Source organism: Eptatretus burgeri, chromosome 13, assembly GCF_056783735.1.
Source record: "Eptatretus burgeri isolate ZD-2024b chromosome 13, Ebu_testis_v1, whole genome shotgun sequence".
Classification (NCBI taxonomy): domain Eukaryota; kingdom Metazoa; phylum Chordata; class Myxini; order Myxiniformes; family Myxinidae; genus Eptatretus; species Eptatretus burgeri.
Genome location: NC_140973.1, coordinates 28,961,682 through 28,976,681, shown reverse-complemented (window position 1 = coordinate 28,976,681; position 15,000 = coordinate 28,961,682). Strand labels below are relative to the sequence as shown.

The window sequence follows — 15,000 nt, the reverse complement described above, 5'->3', positions numbered from 1 at the left end:
ATGCACTCTATCGCGTGCCCTTCTAGTTATTTTTGTTATGAGAAGCGGCCCTGGAAGAACACCATCATTAGCTATCTTAGCATGGTTATACACCTGAACACGGACTTCCTCCAAGGACGCTACAACCCCCCCCCTACCCACCACCACCTTGGGGAGGGGGGGGGGGCAAGTTAAATAGCGAAAGATCGTTGCCGCTTACCTAGAGGCCTAGTAAGTAGAGACTGCTCTGATCCATTAATCTGAGGAAGATGCGATAAGTATAGAATGCCTTAATCACATCGAGTTTTCTCGTTGCTACTTTCTGTTTAATAATGACTGTTTAACAATGCAACTATACGTTTGACATAATTGACTGAAACGTTTGTGGTTATAATAATTTTTACGTCCAGAAAGCTATGGTAACCTATTATACACCTGAATATGGACTTTACTCCCGCTCCCCCCCCTTGGGGATGAGGGAAGTTAAATCAATACAACCTCCATCGTGTGACCCTTAGTCCTTCTGTCAAACTTGGCTGCAATTGGATAAGTAATCACCGAATGTATCTGTCAAAAATCATGCAGACAGACAAACAGACACCAAATTCCATATTTTAGTAAGATTACGAATTAAGTGAAAACATTCTAATTTTCCAAATGAACTTTTGTATTCATAACTGAAGAGATCAAACTAAATACTTATAGTTGAAGGAAGTTACATGTCAGGAATACCTGCAAAAAAAAAAAAAATGAAACTTACAAATCAAAATTCATTGGTTGCAAAAGTATTCAGCCCCTTCGGTCAGGACTTGGTGGAAGCACCTTTTGCAGCAATAACTGCTCCGAGTATTATTGGGTAGGTCTCTCCCAGCTTTGCACAGTGAGATGGTGAAATCTTTGCCCATCCTTCACGTGCAAATTGCTCTCATTCTGCCAAGTTTGATGGGGATCATCGATGGATTGCAATCTTCAAGTCTCGCCATAAGTGTTCAATTGAGTTCAAGTCAGGACTTTGACTGGACCACTCAAGAACATTTATTTTCTTCTTATTCAGCCATTCCAGTGTGGCTTTAGCTTTGTGCTTAGGATCATTGTCCTGCTGAAATATCAATCTCCTACCCAGTTTCAGATTCATGGTTGACTCAAATATGTTTTCATCAAGGATTCTCCTGTACTTTGCACCAATTTGAATTTAGACAAAAAGTTCAATTTTTGTCTCGGCTGACTGCAAAACTTTTCACCACATGCCTGCAGTATCATTAAGATGTTTTTTTTTCACAAACTCCAGATGAGCTTTTAGATGCGTCTTTCTCGGTAATGGCATCTTTCTTGCCACCTGTCCACAGACGCCAGCTTTGTGAAGGGAATGGGATATTGTTGATTGAGGAACACTCACCCCCATCTCAGATATATAGCCTTGTAAATCTTTCAAAGTCATTGCCGGATTACTTAATCCGGCAATGGAATTGGAGTGGAAGAGGAGTGGAAGACGTATCATACCTGATCTGCCGAGAGTCTGCATAGTATAATATATCTTCCACTCCCTTTACATCCGGTGAATTGATGGATTTCTTCGTACTATGAGGGATAATGAGCGACTTCAAATTCTTCTTATAATCCTCTCCTGAATGGTGCTTCTCCACCAATTTATGTCTGACTTATTTGGAAAGCTCCTTGGTCTTCATGTGTGCCTTGTTGGTTGACCAAGTGAATTGCACCTTAAACCTCCTTAGATTAGCGGGGGAGCTTAATTTTTAAGTTAAACCATTGATTACATATAGGTGAAAACTATTACATTTATTTTGTAACCTTTCAAACAAATAATTTGCTCATGGAGTGGTTGAGGGTTAATTAAGCAAAGGGTTTGAACACTTATGCAACTGATAATCATCCGATTTTCTCTGTTAATCTAAATTATTTACATTTTACCTGTATTTTTTAGTTTTCTTACTTTGGAGTAGTTTGTGAAGACTATATGTTAAGTTTGATTTGAAAGCATCATGAAATAAGCTCAGGTGACATCAAAATGTGAAAACATTGGAGGGGGTGAATACTTTTGCAGGCCACTGTATATATTCATCAGCAGATCGTTTTTGAGAACGACTCATCAAATGCCAGATATATATATATATATATATATATATATATATATATATATATATATATATATATATATATATATATATATATATATATATATATATTCTTATAAATGCTGAACATTAAGCAATGAAGCAGCACATTCCATTTTTAAAGCCTTTCGTATGACTCAGCTGGGCTTCAAATCACCAACCTTCCATACTCAGAGCAGACAATCTAACCATAATGCCACCAAGGCTCCATCATTTCATTCCTTATACTTAATTATTCATCTCCCCTTTGATTCTGCCTTGTCACCAACATCCACTTTGTTTTAGGAATACTCACTCTCAAACCAAATCTCTCACTTTTATCACTGATCCTTCTGAGAAGTGCTTCAATTCCTGAAACTGTCTCAGCCAGCAAAACTGCGTCATCTGCATAATCAAGTCTCACCGAATATGATCATCAATCTGGACCCCCTTCCCCTTCTTGTCATTCTCCATCAACTACATGAAACACATAGTCTCATACGACGTTAAGCGAACTGGGAGACAAAATGCATCCCTGCCTCACTCCAGTCTTCATCTTAAACTATTCTGCTTTCTTCCCCAATTCTCACATGGACCTCTGTATCGTCAAACAAACTTCTGATCAGCCTGATCACTTGCTGTGGAATGTCATATTTATCCAGCACCTTCCAAAGTCATTCCCTCCATGTAGAGTCATATGCCTATTTGCACATCACACATTGAGTTCCTTCACCATTTTGTAGTTCTCAATCAACTGTCTGATCATTGCATCCTCGTCCCACTCTAAACCCACATTGATTATAAGGGAGTGCCACCATTAGGGCGTAAGTGATTCTGTTCAGCAACACCACAGTGAAAATCTTCCCTGGGCACACTTAATGAGCTGATCCCTCGTGTTTTATTACAGTCCTGTCGACTTCCCTTTTTGAGGAATGGGAACATCACGACCCTGCACCAATCCTTCGGAGTTTTTTTTCCATCCTCCACACCACTCAGATCACTGATCAGCCGCATCATCACTTCCACTCCTCTGAACTTGAACAGCTTTACAGAGAAATGGTCAACACCTGGAACCTTTTCACTCTGTATCTCTTCAATAGGTCTTCTCACCGCATTGTCTGAAATGAAAACTCCCCCAATAGGAGAAGAGGATGCTTGTACCTATTTTAAAGTTTGTTTCTTCAACTAGTGCCTCCAATATTTAACAGTAACTCAGTTTCTTAGACCCCTGGGAGCACGAAACCAACATTTCGGGTTTTTTCTGCCAACGTCTGAGCTGTATCTCGGAGTTGGCTGGAACTTTCAGAATTAATTTATGCATCAATAATGGGAATATGGAGTTGAAATATTTTTTTGACCTTGACATAATTTTAAAGTCATGACCTAATTATCGGAAGGTTTACATTTTTTTTTTTACCAAAACTCAACCAAGGTTTGGCCGATCAGAATGAAATTTCCCTCTTGAGATAGCCTAGAGCAAGGCACATTTGTGTTTCATGTACATCATACCCCTCCGAGTTAAAAGTCAAGGTAAAATGACGGTCTGAAAAAATAACGTGTTTCTATTTTTTTTTTCTTTCAATTTCGCCAATGGGGAATCTCAGAGACTGCATGGCTTTCCAAGATGTTCTTGCATCATATTTGTCCTGTATGAAGTCACGCACCTGATATTTCATTGGTGTCCTTGACCTACTTTTTTGGGATTGTGACCTAATTAACTAAAAAACACATTTTTGATCATAACTTGAATAATTGCCCTCCAATTTTCATGTTGATTTTTATGGATATATTTCAGATGGGGGATACATTTCCTTATACTCTCTATCCCTAAATATTGAAAGTCAAGGTCATATGGCAGTCCGAAAAAAATATGGCCATCATTAGATCGCATGCTTTACCTTAAATGTGAGTGATCGCTTTGTGATCCCAGATATCTAGTCTCTCATCCCATTTCCTCATCCACAATTAATGTGTCCTTATTCTCAATATCACCGACAGTTTAATGAATGTTTTATGGGTCTTCATTGTTAATAATGCATGAAAATGTTCCCCCCATCTTTCCAACATCTCTTTCCTCTCCTTCAATACCCTTTGCCATCCAGCTGCCTTCACTGGGTCCAACCCAATTACCTTCCATAATCCTTTCCCAGTTCTCTTCTTCAGGACATCAAATAGCCTCTTGGAATTGTGGCTACATGATGCTTCATCCATTTCTTCCACAACACTGCTCCATTGCTTCTCTCGGTCTTCCCTCAACTTCACTCTAAATCTCCTTTTATTCCCATTCAGTACCTTATTATATTGATCTTCCTTTTCTTGCTGCCTCTCGTCTCCACTTCAAACTTAATCTTGTGCTCTCAAACTTCCTCTGCAACTCTTATTCTAAATTCTACGAATACCTAACTGCTCCTTTCCTTTTTTCTATTAAATTCCAACCTGCTTTTTAGCTATTTCACTTAGCCCTTCCTTCAGTTTCTTGAATTTTTCTTCTGGATCCTCAACCTCATCTGGCAACATTTCAAATCTATTCTTCTCTGCCAACAGAGAAAGCCAACATACATTTCAAAGCCAACATAAACTCAAAGCCAACATAAAATCGTTTCATCATCTCTTCAGTACTTTTGAGTATTAAATTGCTTCATTCCAGTAGGCTTCAACTTCCTAAGCTTCATCTTCACCTTGGAAATCATGAGAAGGTGGTGTGAGTCCACTTCTGCTGCTCCATAACTCCAAGTACAACACACTAATAGTATGTCCTTCTCCCTTGTAATAAAATAAAAGGAATAAAAATAACCCTGCAAAATTAAATAGAGTTCCTTGGTGCATTTCATTATCACCGACTCATTTGCACCTGTTGTGTGGATGCTGTGACCATGAACCTCGGTGTCACACCAAATTAGACATCAATGTTCATGCCAACATGGTGCAAAGCACTGGCCGTGCCTCCTCCTTCATGAATCGCCAACAACACCGAGGCAGGAGAAGGATAAATACTCTTCTACAATTCATGCTTTGAGTGTCTATACAATATAAAGAGGTCTGTGGATGGTCAATTGTGAGCCAAACTGTCGAGACAAAAATAAAAGGAAAACACATTTTTAAAGGACAAACTCCGAAAAGTACGATCAAGTAATTTTGTTTAATTAAAACCAATTTATCTTCAGGTAAATTCTACGAATAAAGGATGGATTAACCTGTTGAGGTATTCTAAACTGATGTGTCAAGAAAGTGACTGTTTTGTTGTTGTCGTATCTTTAGTTTGTCTTTGACGATTGCAAAGCTTGTTACAACAAATTAAACATTTGATTATTTGCATTATGCTTATTACTTCACCTTTTTCACAAGAATACTTTATTTTAAAGCGTTTAAGCAATGTTTTTTTGAAAATCCATACTATAAGAGAGATGTTTGTCTGCCTGTCTGTCTGTCACCATTTTCTCAGAGGTGGCCAAACGTATCTTTGTCAAAACTTCCAGAGGTTCATCATTGGGTTCCGGTGTCCTATAAAATTCCCATCCCCATAAAATATTCATCCGGATGAGTATTTTATGCATAAAATATCCATCCGGATGAGTATTTTATGGGGATGGGAATTTTATAGGACACCGGATCTTCACCAAAATCGAATCAATTCTTCCTTGTCACACACTCAACGTGTCCACCAAATTTCATCCAGATCCGTCTACAACTGTTTGAGATATCCTGTACACAGACAAACAGACAAAGAAACAGACAGACCGATTGACAGACAGGGGTGAAAACATAACCCCCTTCCACCTTCGGTAGTGGAGGTAACAACAACACTTATGATATGATTATAATAGCATAATATTAATGTTATTACGAAACAAAAAGCCCCCTCCCCAAGGGTTTTTTTGTGACAAGCCATATTGCCCCCTACCCGACACACTCAAGGAAGTAAATTATATTTTGGGGAATTTGGAATGATGACGCATGGTTTCCAAATCTCCGTCATCAGTAGAATGATGGAGTAGCATAATAAATTGATCTAACAGGAGAATGATTCAGTGCAGAATGATGAGAGGGGAATGATTGAGTAACATATTATATTGACCTGATCTAACTTGTAAGTCATGCATGGTCTGATCCTTTCAATGACCTGATCTAACATGTTATATCATGAAGGGTCTAATTCATTCAATGACCTGATCTAACATTCACTGCAATCATTTTCATGTCGTGAAGTAGGAAATGGAAAAGAAAAAAGTAAATTTAGGGTAAAACATTGTGTAGAACAGCGATTATATTGCCAGATCCTCAGCATTGCATCCCAAGTCTGTTGCAAAGGGCCTCAACATTAAAGTGGTACGGTGTATTTCCATCTGCTGTCTTTGTATGGTCCAAGGCAGCCATAGTTATTCAAGCGTCAATGATGGGATTGGCATCCTCGTTTTAGGGGAGAAGGAGCTTCCTCAAATTCAGATCCAGATGATGTTTCAGTCCTGGAACTGGAGCTGTTTTAAAATCCGCAGTGGATACTTTGGCACTGAAAGCCTGGATCTCTTCAGATATTTTTGGAGACATTTCACTAAGAGCTCCCTGTTCTTCTGAATTTGTTCTTCAAACTTTGTCGACGTGAATTCGACCCCCGCCAAGCTTCCGTCTTTGTCCGTTCTTTCTCTGTGCCTTTTGGAAAGCTTTGCCCTCCTTAATCTGGATCATTTCAACGGCGTTATTGTGGGCAACATCGAAGAGGTCATTGTTGTCCTCCATGAAGGCCACTTTGTTGTCCTTTATTGACAGTGGTAGGTGCTCTTCTCAAGGTATAAACCGGTTGGAAGCTCACCTTAAGCCCCCTGACTTTAGAATCCTGCTGATGCTTTTGGCCAAGCCAAGTAAAAAAAGGGAGTACGCAGAAACCCATGGGTGGTTCCTGGAGTATCCCCCATATTCTTGGAGCCGCTCGTAGTATTTTCTTTTTTGGGCAGATATGATCTGGTTAACCATTGCTTTTAAGACCCATCGTAGATGTTGTATTTCCTTCATCTTGCCCTCCAAGGTGGAAAGTATGGTTCTTTCACTTTTTACCAGTGTGTTCACCACAGCTGTTTTATGCATTATAGGATGGCATGACCCAAAGTCATAGTTGTGATCTGTCTGGGTGGGTTTTCTATATATTGTCGTGCTTAAACTTCTGTTGGGGTTCCTCGTTGCCATGGTGTCCAGAAAAGGCAGTGACCCATTCCGTGCTTTGATAGGTGAATTTGGTGGAAAGAAACTTTTCATTAATGTCCTCCAGGATTATATGAATAACATTGCTGTAACAGGTAACAAACGTGTCATCTACAAACTGATACCATATTTGTGGCTGTATCGACAGGGATGGAATGGCGCATTTCTCGAGTTCCTCCATCGCCATTTTGGAAACCACTGCAGAAACTGGAGAACCCATGGTGGAGCCAAATACCTGTTTGTAGTATTTGTCATCAAAGACAAAGTACATGGAAGACAGACACACACTGAGGAGGTCACACACATCTTTGGCACTCAACACACCAGGGGACGGTTTCCAACACCCATCTTCCGTCAGCTGTTGTCCGACTACCAAGGCCATGGGTACATTCGTAAACAATGATATAACGTCAAAAGACACCATGGATTCATGTGGATGGATTGTGGTATGTCTTATTTTTTCACAGTCATCTCATCGCTATTCACTTTCCTCTTTCAGGTTTTCCTCCGAGGGATTTTAGTATGTTGGCAACAAACTTCGACAAAGCATATGACAGACCATTCATACAAGACACGATGAGCCGTAATGGAACACCATCCTTATGGATTTTTGGCAATCCATGTGCGATTGGAGCGATGCTGTTGCTGATGTGCAGGTATTGGTAATCCAAGCTCGATAACCTTCCTCGGAGCACTACAGTTCGAGCAGAGAGTGGTAGGCTCTTGACAGAGGAGTCTGAAGTGAAGGCCCGCTGGGCCGGTTACTTTGAGCGGTTGTACCAGGCAGATCCCCCAACTGTGGAGTTGGACGTCAAGGGTGTTACAATCCCTGTTGCTGACCCTCGAATCAACTGTGGTCCATCTTCGCTTGTGGAAACACGGGCTGCGGTGAACCAGTTGAAACGGGGCAAAGCTCCAGGGATCTGTGGCATCCATGCCGAACTTCTCAAGGGTGGTGGAAATGCTGCACTCGTGTCGTTGCATGCAGTTTTGTGCTCTGCCTGGAACACAGGCATCATCCCAACTGACTGGAAGAGGGGCCTTGTTGTCCCTCTCTGGAAAGGGAAGGGTGATCGCCAAGACTGCAACAACTACCGAGGGGTGACGCTGCTCTCAGTGCCGGGCAAGGTCTTTGCTCGGATAATTCTCGATAGGTTTCGCCACCATCTGCTTGAGCACCAGCGTCCAGAGCAGTCAGGCTTTACACCAAAGAGGTCAACGATTGACTGTATCCTTGCCCTTCGTGTCCTCACCGAACGCAGACGAGAGTTTCGGCAGGGGCTGCTTGCAGCCTATGTTGATCTCTGTAAAGCGTTCGATTCAGTGAATCGGGATGTCCTCTGGAGGATTCTTGGTCTTCGTGGGGTGCCACCAAAACTGATCGATCTGATGTCTGAACTCTACTCTGGTACTGAGAAGTGTGGTGGTACCATCTCTGACTTATTTCCAGTTGTTACTGGAGTTCGTCAAGGATGTGTACTTGCCCCCACACTTTTCAGCACTTGTATGGACTGGATTCTAGGGAGGATGTCGGAGAGATCAAGTTGCGGTGCGTCATTTGGGAATGTCAAGATCTCGGACCTTGACTTTGCAGATGATGCAGTCATCTTTGCGGAGACTTTAGACATCTTCTTGGGGGCCCTCGAGGTGCTGAATGAGGAGTCGGAGCCGTTGGGATTACGGGTTTCTTGGGTCAAAACTAAGATCCAGGCTTTCAGTGACATCTTGGATGCTGCTGTCCTGTCTGTGTCTGTTTGTGGTGAGGATGTTGAGGTCGTGGAGAGATTCACTTACCTTGGCAGTGATATTCATGTCTCTGCTGGCTGCGAGTCAGAGGTCAATAGACGTCTGGGTCGGGCCTGGGGAGTCATGGATTCACTGGATCATGGGGTGTGGTGCTGCCGGTACCTGTGCGGGAGGACGAAAGTCCGAGTCTTCAGGTCCTTGGTACTTCCAGTCTTGCTCTATGGGTGCGAGACTTGGACTCTGACCAACGATCTGAGACGGAGACTTAATTCCTTTGGTACCAGGTCTCTTCGGAGAATCCTTGGCTATCGCTGGTCGGATTTTGTGTCAAACGAGCGGTTGCTGAGAGAGACTCGGATGAGATTTGTTACCTGCATAGTCCGTGAGCGTCAGTTGCAGCTGTATGGACATGTGGCTCGTTTTACTGACTCTGATCCTGCTCACCAGATTCTCTCAGCGAGGGAGTCTCATGAGTGGAGGAGGCCAGTGGGTTGACCACGTGCCTCATGGTTGCAACAGGTTGACCATCATCTCAAGGAGATGGGGATGGGCCTGGCATCTGCCTGGGGGATGGCCAGACGGAGGCCCCTGGAGTACCGGCGGAAAGTGGACGCAGCGACGTGCTGTTCTGGCACATGCTCCCATACCTGACCTGACCTGAACCTTCCTGATCGTTTTATTCTCCAAGCAATGCGTTCAAATTTCGCTCTTCTTTCTTTGTTGGGTCCTTGGCTATGTGTTTATCAGTGGTAGTATCAGTCAATAATGTCTGCATTTTGTCCTCATACATGTCACGATCCAATAACATCGTTGCACGGCCTTTATCTGCAGGACAACAGCACGTTAGTGTTCCGATAGCCGTGTGGTTTAACATTTGGATGTTTGGCCAATATACCTGGTTTCACAGTCTTCACATGGAATGTTATCGTTGACGTTCTTTTGGCCAAGTGTGTTCACGTGGTCCTTAGGTTTTCAATGCTGTGCTTGAAAGGATGCTGGGCTGTTGGGTTGGCCTAGAGGTACGCCCACTCACCTCTAAGCTGTTGAGCCTGGGTTTGAATCCCGACCCAGCTATAAACTGTCATTCCGGTGTTTCACAGGTTGGGTTAATCATCAATGTGTGTGCCATCACTCGGATGAATGTTAAACTGGTGTCCCATCTGCCATTATTAGTTGGTGGACGCTAAAGATCCCATGTTGTCCTTTGTGAATAGTAGGTGAGCTATTCCCGGCCCCATGGCCAAATTTCAAATTCCTGCCCTCACTAGCAGATGACATTACATCAGCAGCACAGCATCAGCACAAAACGATGCTACCACGCAGCTTTGTGCTGCATACGAACAAAGAAGTAAGGATGCTTGTGCTTTGTGGGTGATGTTAATGTTATACAATGCTGATGTAGTATGCACATTGTGGTTTCAGAAGTGTGTTGTATGTATGGAAGTGCCCTCATGTGTGTTAGTGGTTGGACTGTTGCTGCTGCGGTTGGGTTTTCGGTGACAGGATTTGATGAACACACTTGGGTAAGTGGTTTTCATAGAGTAGTTGAGTGATGTGCAGTATCTCCGTTCGGCATTGTTCATGGTCACTGCAGTGTGTTTTTGCGTGGTCAACAATGCTGTGCACACAACTCATTTTATGACAGGTGTGATGGCCACTTTGGCAGTGCAATACTTGAAACTCCATTAATTGGCACTTCCATTTGCATCCCACATACAAAGTACTATGCAATCAATTACAATGCCAAAAAAGTGGCAAAATAATTTGAATGGAGGGAGCGCTGCGATTGGGGAGGACTTGGAACCGTCCCCAATGCAACTCGAGGTGGTGTCACCACCACTCCACTCTTAACACCTCCAAGGAAGAGATCTCGCTTGTTCTCGAAAGTCAGGCTTTAATGAAGAATTTATGATTTTAATGATCAGTGCACTATGTTTTACCAGTATGAATCATGAGCTGCAAATGTTCCAACATGTACGTACATGTGTATGATCATTTATTGAAGTTCTCAGGACTGGACAAATGCCTTGATAATACTGTCACGACGACGTCATGACTGCAAACCCAGAAGGGTCTTGGGCACTGCAAATATATGTCAAGGTCAAATGCTGACATCAAGCAGAAGAAAAGCAAAGCTACCAACTAGTTTCACCCTTATTGGGGCTCATCAGGGCAACACATCACTGCTCTATCGGCTTAGTGACTTTGAAGCTTTTCGGCTTGTATACTGGTTAATGATAGACCTCTAACCGTGATTAGTGAGGATGACAGATCATATCTGGAACCACCAATTGCCATCTGCCACGTGGACACATTGTCTTTCGCCCCACCAATCACAACTAGGAAGCATCACCGTTGTTTTAAGCATTCGGGATTTCTACGAATACGATTATTGAAGTTCTCAGATCTGGACAAACGCCATGACGATATCGTCACAATGACGTCAGCCATACATTGCAACTGGAAATACCAGAGCAAGGACTTCAATCTTAGAACCCAGAAAGATGAAAATTTCCACTATTTCCAAATGATCATCTCCCTGAATATCTGAATCCATTGATCTTCTCAGTTTGACAGGATTTTAGTCTTTTTAAGTTTAAATAAAGACGAGCCTTTTCGCTGCCCCTTTTCACTGTCTGCAGTAGTTTCATCATGTTCTCTTTACTTTTTGCCAACGGAGTAGTATCTTCAGCATAACTTAGGTTGTTGATACATCTTCCTCCAATCCTGACTCCATCTTCTACTTCCTTTAAAAAGGATTGCCACCTTTACCCCTTAGCCTCTGGTTTCAAAACCTGAACCGCAAGGCAGCGGCGGATTTGGATTTGATTTCATTTTTAGCTCACCTGGAACGTAGTTACAGGGAGCTTCAGGGATGGCATGGCACGTCATCCGTCTTCCGTCCTCCGTCCATCCACAAATACTTGAAACCTTATTTGAAATTACACATACGATTTCGATGAAAATTAACCACAACATTCTTCACCGTGTATGTACCAAAGTTTGTTCATGGTATTAAAAAAAAATCTGGCCCTAAGGGGGTCTATGAGGGTTACCCCCCAATATATGTATTTGCTTTCTTCTCCGAAACTACACACACAATTTCGATGAAACTTGATTACAACCTTCATCACCTGTGATGTACCACAGAATGTTCACACCATTAAAAAAAATTATGGTCTAAGGGGGTCTCCAGGGAGGATTGCCCCCCAAAAGAGGTATTTGCTTCCTTCTCAGAAATTACATTCCAATGAATCTTGACCACCACCTTCATCACACGTGATGTACTAAAGTTTGTTCACGACATAAAAAAATTGGCGTTTTATGGGGGTTTGCCCCCCAAAATTTGTATTTGCTTTCTTCTCTGAAATAGACACACAATATTGATGAAACTTGACTTCACCCTTTATCATCTGTGATTTACCAAAATTTGTTCACGGCATAAAAAAAAAACAATCCAAAGGTATTTACTTTCTTCTCCGTTACATATTTTGTGGGTCATCCATACCTACAAGTGGTTCCCTGGTTATCTTATCCAGCCGCTAACAGGTGAGTGCCCAGTGGAATTGCCCCTATGTTCCGAGACGAGGTGCTGACCAAGGCTAATGAGCACCATCTGACAAAAGCAACTGGTTTTAAGGTGCCAGTAATTCACCTTTCACCACCAGAACAACCCCACCACAAGAAGGCTGGTGAGAGGATAGACTGTCAGAGGCTGTTTGAGACGTTGAACAATTGGATTATTTTATACTTTTTGAGAGCTTATCCTCAGTGTCACTCCGTGGCAGCATGTGATATATATATATATATATATATATATATATATATATATATATACATATATATATATATATATATATATATATATATATATATATATATATATATATATATATATATATATATATATATATATATATACATATATACATATATATATATATATATATACATATATATATATATATATATATATATATACATATATATATATATATACATATATATATATATATATATATATATATATATATATATATATATATATATATATACATATATATATATATACATATATATATATACATATATATATATATATATATACATATATATATATACATATATATATATATATACATATATATATATATATATATATATATATATATATATATATATATATATATATATACATATATATATATATATATATATATATATATATATATATATATATATATATATATATATATATATATATATATATATATATATATATATATATACATATATATATATATATATATATATATATATATATATATATATATATATATATATATATATATATATATATATATATATATATATATATATATATATATATATATATATATATATATATATATATATATATATATATATATATATACATATATATATATATATATATATATATATATATATATATATATATATATATATATATATATATACACATATATATATATATATATATATATATATATATATATATATATATATATATATATATATATATATATATATATATATATATATATATATATATATACATATATATATATATATATATATATATATACATATATATATATATATATATATACATATACATATATATATATATATACATATATATATATATATATATATATATATATATATATATATATATATATATATATATATATATATATATATACATACATATACAGTATAATTCACTTGGAATATGTCTTTCAATACAGTATTGACAAATCTCACACTCTCATTCTGTCTCTCCAAAAGGTCTGTCTGGCAAAACTTCATATCTATTTCCTTAACAAACGTTCTGATTAAACTTTAAAAAAACAAGAAACTTTTGGGCCTCATGGTCAAACATGATCTTTCTTGGGCAAACCACATATCTAAATTGGCTTGCAAAACCAGTCATCCAAAGCATTCTCCCTCACTGGACATCCTCCGTCATGCAAAGTATTTCTTTGACACATCTGAACTTTTATCAACTTACAAGTCTTCATCCACAGCTCGATGGAGTACTCTACTGCTTCCCCCCCCCCTCCTTTGGCATGGGGCCCAGCCTCACACGTTGTACATTTTGATGCTGCAAGCTTCTCTCTTTTTTTCACCCACATGGAGTCTTGTGCTGCCCACATCGGTGTATCTTACCATGTTGTGCCTGTGTAAAATGATCTCTGTCAATCCCACACCGAGTGAACCATGCCCACATGTGTTGGTGGGGATGGTGTGGGATTCTAAGAAAATGGAAGGGTTGGGGGTGGGGTGGGATTCAGGTAAACACGGGCTTCTTGTGCAACCCGAGGCTCTGAAATAAATTTCACATGTAGCCTCACACCCATGGCTACAAAGTGCAGCCCTGCCAATGCAGAACCGAGAGCACAAAGACAAAAGTGGTGATTTTACTTCAATATACACTGCCTGGAGTGTACACACTTTCCCGTACACCTAACAGTGTCGTGAATAATCCCTTGTGTACCCCCTTTTGTATTACCCATTGTAAATTTTTGCTCTCTGAGCTTCAATTTGTAAATTGGACTTTATTGGTTAATATGGACCTTGTACTATTTGGTGATTGGTTTGGTATTCCCATCCGAGCAGTTGCTTTTTCAGGCTGGGTAAGGCTGGGATGTCAGGTTCAACACCCCCTGTACTTTGCAGACTTGTCCACTGCCTCATATCATCGACAATATACAACAGCATGACTGACTTTAGAAGATAATAGACTTATAAATACATTTGATGCATTTATACAAATACTCATGAAGACAAAGATAAATTTCATGAGGATCCTAATTTTTTTTAAGAGCCGATATCCAAAAGCTAATTTTGATTCGTATAGCAATGCGTATTTGTTTGAATTTGTTCTGAACATCCGATGCTTAACTAATGGCATTTTTACTTCCTG

General features: G+C 39.7%; 1 pseudogene; it reads right to left on the bottom strand.

Annotated features, from left to right (window-relative positions):
- Positions 1 to 11,921, bottom strand: part of LOC147014142 (uncharacterized) — a 17,760-nt pseudogene extending 5,839 nt beyond the window's left edge.
- Between the last annotated feature and the right edge of the window lie 3,079 nt (positions 11,922 to 15,000).